The sequence below is a fragment of the Gorilla gorilla genome, chromosome 2, assembly GCF_029281585.2.
Source record: "Gorilla gorilla gorilla isolate KB3781 chromosome 2, NHGRI_mGorGor1-v2.1_pri, whole genome shotgun sequence".
Classification (NCBI taxonomy): Eukaryota; Metazoa; Chordata; class Mammalia; order Primates; family Hominidae; genus Gorilla; species Gorilla gorilla.
The window spans coordinates 151,787,593-151,802,612 of record NC_086017.1 but is presented as its reverse complement, the minus strand read 5'-3'; the positions used below and the strand labels follow the sequence as shown (position 1 = coordinate 151,802,612).

General features: G+C 39.7%; 1 long non-coding RNA gene across 4 annotated transcripts in view; it reads left to right on the top strand.

Annotated features, from left to right (window-relative positions):
* Positions 1-15,020, top strand: part of LOC115934030 (uncharacterized) — a 93,579-nt gene that overhangs the window by 64,468 nt on the left and 14,091 nt on the right. For all 4 annotated transcript variants that reach the window (XR_004069880.3, XR_008678470.2, XR_008678471.2 and 1 more), the window contains one exon: positions 381-512. This is a non-coding gene — a long non-coding RNA (uncharacterized lncRNA). The remainder of the gene's footprint in view (positions 1-380; positions 513-15,020) is intronic.

The window sequence follows — 15,020 nt, the reverse complement described above, 5'->3', positions numbered from 1 at the left end:
ACCAGCACAATGGCAAAGGGATGATGGGAGGCCAAAGCTACAGATATCCACCACACCTACTCTGATCAAGAATTTTTGAACTTCTGGACATAAAGCCAGATTGGAAGAAGTAATATGATGCCAGTGTGTTGTCATTTCTGGAACATATTTTTTGGGCAATGTAAGTTTGTCACAGAAAGTCAGTGATTTATGGTCACAGAACTGCTATCTCAGTCTTGATAGTCTTTAAAATTATTTGGTAACATCTCCCAGGAAAAACCAACAGAGAAAAAAGTGTTTTACCCAGTCTGGATACTGTTGACAATTTTGAGAGACATTGTTTTGAAAACTTATTTATTATATGTGCTGAGTACCTCTAAATTGCTTTTAACATCTTGCAGAGAAGCATGAAGTGCTCTGAAGGCTGCCAACAAAATGTCAAGTGAGTCCACTGACAAAAAGGAAGAGAAGCCTTGGAAAAACATTATTGCTTATGTTCCATCTGAATCTGAGCAGCTGACCTGAGGAAGGAGGTAAGAGGAAATGAAGGAATGAAATACTGAGTAAGCACTTTACTAATAGTTTTAGAGGGAGGGATTCTACCTTTATCACTGAAACTCTATGAGAAACACCCATAGCTTCAAAGACATTGGAATGCCTTTGCTTGTAGAGCAAAACTTACAGAATGAAAAAGAGACCTCAGCACAAATTTCTTTGAGCAATGTTTACTAACAGACTTGGGTTAGCCAAATGATTCCTCAAAAAGCTCTTAACATTTTTAGGAAAGCAAGCAAAATTATTAATCTTGAAATATTCATTATTAGTAGACATATTTTATGGCAAATACAGAACAGTAAACTTGTACCAGGACAGTGATCTGATAGTGTTGGAAGAGACAGCTATGCTGCATAGATTAGAAGTCAAGGCAGTGAAGAAATGGTTATAGGTAAGTAGAAGCCATAGAATTCAAGAGCTTCCAGGGAAACTTCTATTCCAGTGAATGCAGAGTCTCACTGCTAACAAAAGTGTTTGAGCAAATTCATTAAGGACAAAACTGTGGTAAGCTCCCAGAGAATAGAGATAGACCTGTAAACTCTGAGATGGCTTGTCCCTTGGAGATTTGGGTGGTAAAATCACTGGGTTGAAAGGTTTGTGCTATTTATTTTGCTTACATAAGTTAAATTAACATGATGTATTACTCTTTGAAAGGATTATATGCCAAAAGGCCAGTGGTTATTCTGATGGTCCTGAGGTCTCCTAAGGGACAAGCTTGAGGAGGGACTTAAATGGCCAAGGATGAAATAAGAAGCAGAAGAGGCTAATGGTCTTTCTGATCCAAAGCTGTAAGGCCCAATGAACCAATTGAGTTTCATCTTTCTTTTCCCCCTTTCTCATGTCCTATGTGCTTACACACAAAGTTCAAGACAACTTTTGCCCCAAAATTGCCTCAACCAAAAAATGCCTGAGTGGTAGGTGGAAAAGGGGAGTTCTGTTTTTGGTGTTCAAAATCCTTTCCTTTTATGTTTTGGGTGCTTTTCCTTGGAATTACCTTTCCTCCTCTTTGAAGAGGTGAACTTTAGAAAGGAAGACTTATAGATGACTTTGGTTATAGCTGCCTCTCAGGTAAAAGAAGCCGTCTACGTAGTTTATCCTAGCTTACTGGGGGCTAGAGTGGAATTGAGGCCACAGTTTTCTTCATGGTAACACATAGGATGTGTTCCTGGCATACATGACACTATAGAGGAGGAAAGGGAAATGTAGCAGGTGACTGTGCAGAAGTGGATTCTGAATTTTGGTATCCTTGATCCAGACAAATTTAGCCTGTTTCCGTCACTCACAATCATCCTAGGTAGAATTTAAACTTAGATCAACCAGATTTCAAAGCTCATGCCTTTTCTTTGAAACATTTTCTACTCAGAAGCAGTGTCATGGAGGACAGGTAGAATTTAGAAAGGCAGAGGGGTGGGGCAAGAGGACTCGAGAGAGGGCAGAAGAACAAGGAAAGGCAGAAGGCCAAGGAGAAAGCATTGGATTACTAAGGATGGAATGTGGTGGTGGTGGTAGAGTAATTGAGACCTCTGGTGCTGGAAATGGGGACTTTAGATGTAGTGATAATGGAAAAGTGATAGTGGAGAAATCGAGACCAGGAAAGGACCCTGTCTTTGGAAGGTGGATGGAGTAGTCTGGGGAGTCTGAACAGACATGGACATGGTGGCAGCAGACTGTTAGGAGCAGGAGCCTTGCGGCTGCTGTGGTCAGCAGCGACTGATTTTCCTGAACTCTTTCATAGACACACCAATCCATCGGCTCCAATTCCATTTTTGCATTGGAATTGCATTTCTAATCCAATTCCTCGATCTGTTGGCATTTCCTCTGTCTCAGAGACCTGCGGGCCTATGACTGAAGAGGTGCAGCTCCCAGTCCCCCTCACTCAGCACTGTCAGTTGGCGGAAGTTAAGAGTACAAAGGATCTTGGTGGATGGCTCAGAGTTCCTGCAGCTAAATTATGGCCAGATTAAGGCCTTTAGATTGAGTCACAAATGTGAGAGAGATTCTGGAAGTAGAGGGAGGCAGGTTTAGAAAGAAAAAGTGGTTCCTTATGAGCTGATCTAATCACAAATGAGCAAAGAAAGCTCCTGGAGCCTAGGCGACATGCTGGCTGAGTAAATGAGGAAGAGGATTTTCACAAAATAAACTGTCTCCACCTACCACTCCTAAATTACCCTTAACTCTTCGGGGCTAGCATGGTAATGATGCATTTAGTTTCCAAGACCTGTAATGGAAAAGAAGAAGGCAAACTGGTTAAAACAAATAATGACTCACGTGACTAAAATGTCTGGCGGTAGAGAGTGCAGTCTTTAGGCACATTCTGACCAGGGCTCTGGCTCCATTTCTCTGGCATTCTTTCTGCTCTGCCATTTTGAGTCAGTTGCATTCCCAGACTGGCTTGCCTTAGAGTTCAATGGTTGGAGCATTCCTGGGCTTCACATTCATACACCGTTCCATTAAGAGAAAGAGAGATTCTCTTTTCCAAACCATCAAAAGTCTTGAATTTTGTTCTAATTGAACCAATTACTCTGTTGAGGAGGAGGATCTGCTGTAGGACTTTTGGGGCCAGTGTCAGGATTGGGGTTGGTAGATCAATCTCACTCAGACCCTGTGCCTACACAATGGATGGAAAGAGATAGATGTTGGAGGGAGAGGGCAGCCAGCAATGTCCTCTCCAGAGTCATCAGAGCAATGGACAAGTGTATCCATAGCATGGATACACTTATGTGGAAGAGGACAAAAAACATGTTTACCACAATAATACAGATCTAGGGCCATTCCTGGAATGGGTATAGCATTGCAGAAGAAATATTTTTTCTTGTTTACCCCAAATATACCATTGGCAGCAAAGGCAATGATTACAGGGTCATCTTCTCTATGACATTTCCATAGCCTTGCCAAAGAAATAGGTTGATAGATTGCTATATAGATGGATGGATGGATAGCTAGCTAGCTGATGGATAGGTGGCAGATAGATGGATAGATAAGGCAAATTCCATGGGTCTATGTGTCTGTTTTTGTACCAATACCATGATGTTTTGGTTACCATAGCATTGCGATATAGTTTGAAGTCAGGTAATGTGATGCCTCAGCCTTAGTTCTTTTTGCTTAGGATTGCTGTGGCTATTTGGGCTCTTTTTTGGTTCCATATGAATTTTACAATTTTTTTCTAATTCAGTGAAAAACGTCATTGATAGTTTGAAAGGAATCACATTGAATCTGTAAAATGCTTTGGGTAATATTGCCATTTTAATAAAATTCATTCTTTTTATCCATGAGCATACAGTGTTTTTACATTTGTGTTGTCTCTGATTTTTTTCAGCAGTGTTTTATAATTCTTGTTGTAGAGATCTTTTACCTCCCTGGTTGGCTGTATTCCTAGGTATTTTATTCTTTTTGTGGCTATTGTGAATGGGATTGGATTCTTGATATGGCTCTCAGCTTGGACATTATTGGTATATAGAAATATTAGTGATTTTTGTACTTTTTTTTAATCCTGAAACTTTGCTGAAGTTGTTTATCAGTTCTAGGAGCCTTTGGGCAGACACTATGGGGTTTTCTAGGTGTACGGTCATATCATCTGTGAAGAGAGATAGTTTGATTTCCTCTCTTCCTATTTAGATGCCTTTTATTTTTTTCTCTTGCCTGATTACTCTGGCTAGAACTTCCGGAACTATGTTGAATAGGAGTGGTGAGAATGGGCATCTTGTCTTATTCTGGTTCTTAGGAGGAATGCTTCTAACTTTTGCCTGTTCAGTATGATGTTGGCTATGGGTTTGTCATAGATAAGTATTATTATTTTGAGGTATGTTTCTTCAATGCCTAGCTTGTTCAGGGTTTTTAACATGAAAGGATGTTGAATTTTATTGAAAGCCTTTTTTTGTCTTTTGAGATGATCACATGGTTTTTGTTTTTAGTTCTGTTTATGTGATGAATCACATTTATTGATTTGCACATGTTGAACCAATTTGCATCCCAGGAATAAAGCCTACTTATTTGTGGTGAATTGGTTTTTTTGATGTGCTGCTGGATTTCACTTGCTAATATTTTGTTGAGGATTTTAAAATCTATATTCATTGGAGATATTGGCGTGAAGTTTTCCTTTTTTATTGTGTTTCTGTCAGATTTTGATATCAGAATAATGCTAGCCTCCTAGAATAAGTTAGGGAGGAGTCCTTCCTTCTCAATTTTTTTGGAATAGTTTCAGTAGGATTGGTATCAGCTCTTCTTTATACATCGGTAGCAATCAGCTGTGGACCCATCTGGTCCAGGGCTCTTTGGGGTTGGTACTTTTTTTATTACTGATTTAATCTTGGAACTTGTTATTGGTCTGTTCAGGATTTCAGTTTCTTCCTTGTTCAACCTTGGGAGGTTGGATGTTTCCAGGAATTTATCCATTTACTCTAGGTTTTCTAGTTTGTGTGCATAGGAGTGTTTATCATAGTCTCTGAGGGTTTTTAAAAATTTTTTGTGGGGTTGGTGGTAATGTTCCCTTTGTCATTTCTGACTATGTTTATTTCTATTTTTTATTAGCCTACCTAGTTGTCTCTCAATCTTATTTATTCTTTTAAGGGACCAACTTTTGGTTTCGCTGATCTTTTCATGTGTCTGTTTCATTTTGTTGTTCATGTGTCTGTTTCATTCCGTTAAGCTCTGATTTTGGTTATTTATTTTCTTCTGCTAGCTTTGGGGTTGGTTTGCTCTTGTTTTACTAGTTTCTGTAGGTGTGATGTCAAGTTGTTAATTTGAGACCATTCAAACTCTTTGATATGGGTGTTTAGCACTGTAAACTTGACTCTTTACACTGCTTTAGCAGTGTCCCAGAGATTCTGAAATGTTGTATCTTTATTTTCATTAGCTTCGAAAAATTTCTTGATTTCTGCCTCAATTTCATTATTTACCCAAAAGTCCTGCACGAGCGGATATTTTAATGTCCATGTAATTGTATGGTTTTGAGAGATCTTCTTGGTGTTAATTTCTACTTTCGTGCTGTGGTCTGAGAGTGTGGTTGGTATGACTTTGGTTTTATTAAATTTTTTGCGAATTGCTTTATGGACAAGCATGTCATTAATTTTTGAATGTGCACAACATGCTGATGAAAAGAATGTTTATTCTGTTGTTTATGGGTGGAGTGTTCTGTAGATATCTGTAAAGTCCAATTGGTCAAGAGTTGAGTTTAGGTCCCAAATATATTTGTTAGTTTTCTGCCTCAGTGGTTTTTCTAATACTGTCACTGGGGTGTTGAAGTCTTCCACTATTATTGAGTGGTGATTTAAGTTTCTTTGTAGGTCTCTAAGAACTTGTTTTATGAATCTGGGTGCTCCAGTGTTGGGTGCATATATATTTAGGATAGTTAAGTCTTCTTGTTGAATGGAACTTTTTATCATGATGTGACACCCTTTTGGATTATTGTTGGTTTAAAGTCTATTTTGTCCAAAATAAGAATAGCAATCCCTGCTGTTTTTTGTTTTCCATTTGTTTGACAGATCTTTCTCCATCCTTTTACTTTTAGCCTATGTGTGTATTACACATAAGGTGGGTGTCTTGATGATAGCATATTGTTGGGTATTGCTTCATTATCCAGTTTGCCACTCTGTGCCTTTTTACTGGGATGTTTAGCCTGTGTATGTTCAAGGTTACTATTAATATGTGTGGATTGGTCCTGTCATGTTGTTAGCTGGTTTTTAATGTAGACTTGATTGTGCAGTTGCTTTATAGTGTATATAGTCTATGTACTTAAGTTTGTTTTTGTGGTGGCCTATAATGGTCTTTTGTTTCCATATTTAGTGCTCCCTTGAAGACTTCTTGTAATGCAGGTTTTGTGGTAGGAAATTCCCTTAGCATTTGGTTGTCTTAAAAGGATTTTGTTTTTCTTTTGCTTATGAAGCTTAGTTTGGCTGGATGTAAAATTCTTGTTTGGAATTTATTTTCTTTAAGGAAGATAAATATAGGCCCTCAATCTCCTTGGGCTTATAGAGTCCACTGGTGGCCTTACGAGGTTCCCTTAATGCTGAATATAGGCCCCCAATCTCCTTGGGCTTATGGGGTTTCTGTGGAAAGGCCCACTGGTAGCCTTATGGGGTTCTCTTTGTAGGTGACCTGCCTCTTCTCTCCAGCTGTCTTTAATATTTTCTCTTTTATGTTGACCTTGGAGAATCTGATGACTATGTGTCTCAGTGATGGTCATCTTATATAGTATCTTGCAGGGGTTTTCTGAATTTCCTGAATTTGAATGTCAACCTCTTTAGTGAAGTTGGGGAAATTTTCATGGACAGTATCCTTGAATGTTTTCCAAGTTGATTGTTCTCTCTTTCTGTCTTTCAGGGATGCCAGTGAGTCATACGTTTCGTCTCTACATAATCTCATATTTCTTGGAGGTTCTGCTTATTGTTTTAAAATTATTTTTTCTTTATTTTTGTCAGACTGAGTTGATCAAGGAATCAGTATTTGAGCTCTGAGAGTCTTTACTCAGCTTAATCTATTTTGCTGTTAATATTTTTGATTGTATTATGAAATTATTGTTGTGAGTTTTTCAGCTCTATCAGATCAATTTGGTTCTTTCTTAAAATGGCTATTTTGTCTTTCAGCTCTTTAGTCATTTTACTGGATTTCTTAGATGCCTTGGATTGGGTTTCAATTTTCTTCTGAATTTGATGATCTTTATTGCCATCCAGATTTTGAATTCTGTGTCTGTCATTTTAACCATTTCAGTCTGGTTAAGCACCATTGCTGGGGAGCTAGTGCAGTCATTTGGAGGTGGGAGACACTCTTGCTTTTAGCATTGCCAGAGTTCTTGCACTGTGTTTTTCTCATCTCTGTGGGCTAATATTCCTTTAATTTTTGAAGTTGCTGTCCTTTAGTTGGGGCTTCCTGCTTTTATATTATTTGATGCCCTTGAGGGTTTGACTGTGGTATAGGTTGGGTTTAGTCAACTGGCTTTCCTTCTGGATGATTTCAAGGTGCCAAGTCTCAGCTCAGCACTCCTTGGCTGAGTGCTCTAACCCTGAGTGGCTGGGACCAGGCCCGTGGCTTTATTCTCTGGCACCTCAAGGTTAAGCATCTGCTGTATTGGAGGGGCTGAGGTGTTCCTGGTCCACTGGCAACAATACTCTGACGGGGGTGCCAGAAAAAGCACTTTGTCAGGGCAGTGGCAGTGGTATTTGTGCTTGCACATGTATGCCAATGGTGGTGAGGTGGTAAGGTCCACATTGCATGCATTTGCCAGCAATGCAGTGGGGAGAGGCTGTGAGTGGGTGTGAGCTGACAGGGCCCATCTGCAAAAGCTTTCTGATGGTTAGGAGGAGTCTGCCAGTGAAAGACTTATGGTGGTAGCTGCTGGGAAGTGCCCTGATTGGGCAACCAAGGCTGTGTTGTAAGCAGGTGTGACCAGGCAGGGACCCTGGGAGAGGCTGGCATACAGGGCAGTGTTCAGATCAGACTGACCCCTTCCCATAGGCAGGATATCCCTGTTCTGTCCAGGTCTGACAGTCAACAAAGGCCAAAGCCTCCTAGAGGAACGTGGCAAGTCTTGGTGGATGAGCATTCCTGGCCATGCTCCACTGCCCCCACTGCCACATTAAACCTTTTGGGCTCTACACAGACTGGATCCCTGGTCCTGCCAACTTTTTAAACAGCTCTCCAAGCCAACTCAAATGTCATTGTGGGTTGTGGGGTCTTTTGCATCTAGGATTTCCAGAGGCCCATGGCAAGTGTGGCTCACTCCATGCCTGTTGTAACTCTTTCCCCAGGAGCTACTTGGGGCCAGGAACAAGTCCTGGTGCTCAGCAACCCTGTGCAGGGTTCCCAGATTCCTCTCACTTCAGCCCAGGGTCTGTGTCCTCCCTCTGTTTTCTCTCAATGCCTTCCTCTTGAAGGTCTGCTCGGAATGTGCTGGTCTTCTTAATGGTCTGGTCTGTCAGTGACAGAAGCTCTTCCTGGCTGTGTCTAGTTTGCCATCTTGGCTTTTTCAGTTTTTAAAAAGCAAGAAATCTTCTAACATCTAGGTGTTTGGCTACTGTTTTGCATCTCTTCACATTCCAGGGGTCTTTCCTTTGCTCAAGACAGGTGATCAGGTCTGGCTTAGAGATAGCAACACTATTTTCTGGCTTCTGGGGGTCCTGGCATCGTAGTTATATGTCTCCCAATACCTGCAGGTCATAGAGTCACAGAGGCTGTGGGAGAGTTACCTGGGACTCCAAGAGCAGTGGACATAGAGCAGTAAAGGCAGGACCTGGAGTGTTGGTGTCCCAGGAGAGCGCTCTTCAGCTCCCACTTCGGAAACTTATAACAGAATGTATCCAGTCAGCCTGGCTCTTCTCTATCCTGAACCTTGATCTTGACCTTATACAATATATATAAAAATTAACCCTAAATAGATAGTACTTTCATATAAAAGCTAAAACCATAAAACTTCTATAGGAAAACATAGAGGCAAGTTTTTTGACCTTGGCTTAAGTAAAGATTTCTTAGATAAAACACAGAAAGCAGAAACTATAAAAGAAATTTGATAAATTGAACTTCATGAAAATCAAATCTTTTGCCCTTTTAAAGACTATCTTAAGAAAATGGGGCCTACTTGAGGGACGATCGGGAAAAATAACTATCGGGTACCATGCTTAGAACCGAGTAATGAAATAATCTGTTTGCCAAACTCCTGTAATATGAGTTTACCTATATAACCTTTTGCATATACTCCTGAATCTAAAATAAAAGTTAAAAAAAAAGAGACAGTGAAAATACAAGCCTCAGACTGGGACAAAATTTTTGCCAACTGTATATTGAATAAAGGACTTACATCCAGAATATATAAAGAACTCTCAAAATTCAGTATTAAGAATCAAAACATTGAAATTTTTAAAAAGGCAAAAGATTTGATCAGGCTCTTTACCACAGAAGACATATGAATGGCAAATAAGCATATAAAAAGATGCTTAACATTATTTGTCACAGGGGAACTCCAAATTAATGGTACCTCAATGAAATACCACTACATACACATTAACATGGCCAGATATAAAAAGACTAATGATACCAAATGTCACACAGAATGTGGAACAACTGGAACTCTTGTAAATTGCTGACACAAGAGCAAAGCAGGATAGGCTCTTTAGGTAATAATTCAGTATTGTCTTATAAAGTTAAACATATATTTACTTTATCTTCCAGCCATTCTACTTCTGTGTATTCATCTTAGAGAAAAGAAAACATATGCCACATAAAGATTTGTATACAAACGTTCATGGCAACTTTATTCAACATAGACAAAAACTAGAAACAACTTATATGTCCACTAACAGGTGAATGGATAAGTACATTTTGATACATTCATACAATGGAATACTACTTAGCAATAAAAAGGATCAACCTAATGATATGTGGAACAACACAGATAAATCCTAAAAGCATCATGTTGAGTGAAAAAGCCAGACCTAAAAGACCATATACTTTATTCTTCCATTGTATGATATTCTAGAAAAAGCTGAAGTGCAGTGATGGGATCCAGATCAGTGGTTGCCTGAAGAAAGAAAGTTGGGATAGAGGCCAAAGGGAATGTTTTGGGAGTAATGCAAATATTCTATATCTTGACTGTGGTGGTAGTTAAAAGATTATATTCAATTTGTCAAAACTAATCAAATTGTACACTTAAAATGGCTGACTTTTGGTATGTAAGTTAAACTTCAATAACTCTCATTTTAAAACTTGTTATAGTGTGTTTTGTTTTGCTGGTTACAAGGTTTCCATATTATTGCACAGTGGGTGAGGTGTCCGAGTGCTTGAGACCTGGTTTAGGGTGCATGGCGGAGTACTGTGAGGAAAGGGGGGCAGCCTGGGCTCCAAAGCATCAGCAGCTTTATAGAAGACAACCACTCCCTCTAGTACCTAATGGGTGACATCACATTTCTTTCTACTGGAGCCCCCATCAGCAGCCTGGGTTCCACGTTTGACTGCACAGGTGAAATTCCCAACTTCTGCCTGGTGAAGAAGCTGTAGGCTCAGAAGTTTGAGGAAGTGAAGGAAAAATATCAGCACTACTGAGGAAAGGAGAGAGCAGTGGACTGGAAGTGGATCTAGGGCTGCACCTGACTCACAGTTACTCACTGGTTCTCTGACCTTGGGGCTTTGTCCATAGACTGATTGATTTAGCCAGAGCTGGCTGAGCACTTTTCCTGGGCCTGACACTCTGTGATCCAGCAGAGTTGCAGTGGTGACTTCAATTTGTCCCTAATTTCAAAGATCTCACAGCCTGGGAAGAAAAGCAGACATAGGCATAGATAACTATTATAATGTAATTGGCAAGTGCTGTGATGCAAAGATGTACTCAGGATATTACAGGGGCTGGGTCTCTGTTAAGCCTCAACAACCTCACATATTAAATATAGGTAATAACAATAGCGACCTCCCAAGATCATTGTGAGGAATTAATGAAATATTTAAAAATGTGTTTTAAAGCCATATGTTGTATAAGTTGCATATGAAACAGCATTCACAGCATGTTTCTGATCTCTGCTAGGCCCTAGCTGGTTTTAGGCCCATCTTTAAGAAATGGAGTATGGCTTATGACTGAATAAACTAATCATAATAATAGCTACCAGGTGCTGTGCAAATATTATACTATTTAATCCTCATAAACATCATGCAGGATCTGTACCATTAGCCTCATTTTACCCTGGAGAAAAGCAAGACTCCTAAAAGTTATAGAACTTGTCAAGAGTCACCCAGCCAGTGAACACTGACTTTAGTGGAAGGCAGTTAGAAAGGCAGGATTCCAGGTCATTTTTTTTCCCTCTTAGTTAGACTTATGTTGGTTTTGCTGTGCTTGTGATGTTATGAAGGACCACAAATCCAAACTCCTACAGAATCCAGGCAGGTAATGTAAAAGAGGGAGGGAGCTGCGAAGCCAACTGTTAGACAAGTAGAGACTGTGGGGAACTGAGGGGTGGGGAACTGAGGGGCAGGGAACATGCCCTTTCTGAAGAAGTGAGCTGCTCCCTCTCCAGCCACACATGCTGTGCCAAGCAGGAGTGCCAGCTCCGTGTGGCTATTGCCCGTGATATTCCCAAAGAAGCAGAAATTTGAATTTAAAAGTGGATCTGACAGTGAAGTATCCTGATTTTTATTGTTAAATAGTTTAAAATTAGTAAAAATGTTGTGTAGGCCTAACTGAACACATTGTGGGTTTAGTTTGCAACATCTGGTCTACATAATTTTTTTTAGTGGAAGACTAAGAACCAGAAAAATTGCCATGGCTAAATTCAAAGATCTGGCATATTGTATTGCATTTTTGCACAACAGGCTATTTTAAACCATCTTGGTCAGTTACATGGATAAGGTTAAATAATGACAGATGGGGCAGGGCTGCTTTTGGGGTCTGGAGCAGTGGTTATGTGGGCTATGATCAGCTGTCTCACATTGGAGGACTGTATTCCATGTAAGTTGTCTCTAAAATACAGTACAACAGACCCCACAGGGAACTGGGAAATGGGGACAGCGGCCTGCCTTCCATACTCTGCAGCCCGAATAAAATAGCTTTTGAGGGAGAGACAGCCGTAGGGTTATTTGCCACTACTTGCAACAACTTCACTAATCAGTACTGGCCTCAGGGCTCAAAGTCAAAAAGCTAAAGAAATTGAAGGTTAAAGTTTCTGATTCAGTGAATGGAGATTTTACCTGGTTACAGGTCTATTGGTAATGCTTGTCAAAGGACAGAAATCCTTGATTTGTATATCGTAAGCTAAAGAAACCTCAACCTCATTTATTAGTTCAGGGTTCAATTGGGATGATTGGCTGTCTAGGTAGGCACAGGGTGGAGAGGTGCAAGTCACAGTGCTTACTTGCATCCTACCACTAGTGTTCAGAATCTGTGCTGTGTCCCTGAGTACTGAGTCAGGGGCTCTGCCCGATCAGGGGCAGCACCTGTGCTGAGGGGCTGGAGATGCAGCTAGTGCTGGGATGTGGAGTTATGACACTGGCCTTCAGCATCATCTAATAAATAGAGTTTCCTGGATTAGCTCCTCTCAGTACATTTTTGGCTGCTTCTTTGGATTGCCTTCTCACATGTCAATAATTTGGCAATGTCATTGTTTATAGAGAGAATTAAATAGTAAATCAATCTTTCTTCTAGTGTGGTTGATCCAAATTTGCTTTTTGTCATCAATAGTTTTGGAAATTGTTTTTCAGTTGTACACTTTATTTCCATAAATGTCACATAAATTTTTAGAGTTGTTGTCACATTTGGGAAACTGTTAAACATAAAATTAGACAATTTAGTTCTTTATGTAATTTCTACATTCTTTGAGGCATATTTTTCTTTTTTTTTTTTTTTTTTTTTTTTTTTTTTCTGGTGTAATTTTCTTTTTTTTTTTTTTTTTTTTATTATACTTTAAGTTTTAGGGTACATGTGCACATTGTGCAGGTTAGTTACATATGTATACATGTGCCATGCTGGTGGTATATCTCCCAATGCTATCCCTCCCCCCTCCCCCCACCCCACAACAGTCCCCAGAGTGTGATATTCCCCTTCCTGTGTCCATGTGATCTCATTGTTCAATTCCCACCTATGAGTGAGAATATGCGGTGTTTGGTTGTTTGTTCTTGCGATAGTTTACTGAGAATGATGGTTTCCAATTTCATCCATGTCCCTACAAAGGACATGAACTCATCATTTTTTATGGCTGCATAGTATTCCATGGTGTATATGTGCCACATTTTCTTAATCCAGTCTATCATTGTTGGACATTTGGGTTGGTTCCAAGTCTTTGCTATTGTGAATAATGCCGCAATAAACATACGTGTGCATGTGTCTTTATAGCAGCATGATTTATAGTCCTTTGGGTATATACCCAGTAATGGGATGGCTGGGTCAAATGGTATTTCTAGTTCTAGATCCCTGAGGAATCGCCACACTGACTTCCACAATGGTTGAACTAGTTTACAGTCCCACCAACAGTGTAAAAGTGTTCCTATTTCTCCACATCCTCTCCAGCACCTGTTGTTTCCTGACTTTTTAATGATTGCCATTCTAACTGGTGTGAGATGATATCTCATAGTGGTTTTGATTTGCATTTCTCTGATGGCCAGTGATGATGAGCATTTTTTCATGTGTTTTTTGGCTGCATAAATGTCTTCTTTTGAGAAGTGTCTGTTCATGTCCTTCTCCCACTTTGTGATGGGGTTGTTTGTTTTTTTCTTGTAAATTTGTTTGAGTTCATTGTAGATTCTGGATATTAGCCCTTTGTCAGATGAGTAGGTTGCGAAAATTTTCTCCCATGTTGTAGGTTGCCTGTTCACTCTGATCTAATTAAACTAAAGAGCTTCTGCACAGCAAAAGAGGCATATTTTTCTATCTTGTCATCTTTAATATTTCTGGGACTTTTAGTCAAGTCAAATTGATACATCCTTAGGAGTATCAATTTGATACTGGCCAAAGCATCTTTAAAATGCTTAAAATAGACCAAATATAAAAAGATAATGAACAGAATCAGAAATCTTGAAAATTAAATATATTTCAATAGCTGACTGTGATTTTAATTTATGCATTATTTTGTCTCATAATTCGTGTCACTTTTACTTATAATTCTTCTCATAAGGATCCTAGACATTATTAAAGTCATCATCAGAGTGTCTATAATTTTACTCTCATCTGGAATGAATTCATATTTGATTATTTTGTCTTCCATTGCATTTGATTTCCTCATGCATTCGGAATTTGGGTCTGTAGGCTCATTTTAAGAGAGAGGTCTTGCCTCACCTCCTTATCTTCATATACATACACACACACCACACACACCACACACACACACATACACACACACACTGTTTTAATTAGGGTGCATTTGGCCTCATGTAAGCAGAAACCCAATCAACATTGGCTAAACCATAAGGACATTTATGATTTACTTTAGGATAAGTAAGGCTGGGTATTCCAGGGTTCACTGAGTGGTCCAACAATGTCAGGACTCAAGGTCAGTGTTTCTCCCTTTCCTTAATAGTTGCAGAGGCTGTCTCAGCTTTAGGCATACTGTTATTACCATGACAGTTCTGGAGTCTTGACGTATTTGCTTTATATAGATATAGTGATGCCAATAAAATCAGATGACTATTCATTTTAACCCATTTGGGTGAGTTCGAACCTTCTTAGTGGCCTCAATGTCAGGGAAAGCTAAACAAATTGAAGTGGAGCTTCAAGTGGATCTACTGATGCTGCAATTGTTCTCAGTCTAAGCCAGTCCACAAAAGCCACTGCATGGGAAGAAAGACCTGTGCCTTCCTTTATCATGGGGTTTCTGGCCATTCTGCCCCTGACACTGGGTGGAACAGCTGAGGCAACAGGGTACACAAAACCTATGGTTTATTTACAATGAATGGCCGCATCATTGCATGAGTCAACAGATCTGCTGCACCTAGGAAATTCCTGAGTGCTGTTGCTTAGGCACTGACTTTCCTTTACAACTTCAAGACCATTCTTTGGGATCATTATGTAGCCCTCAACATTA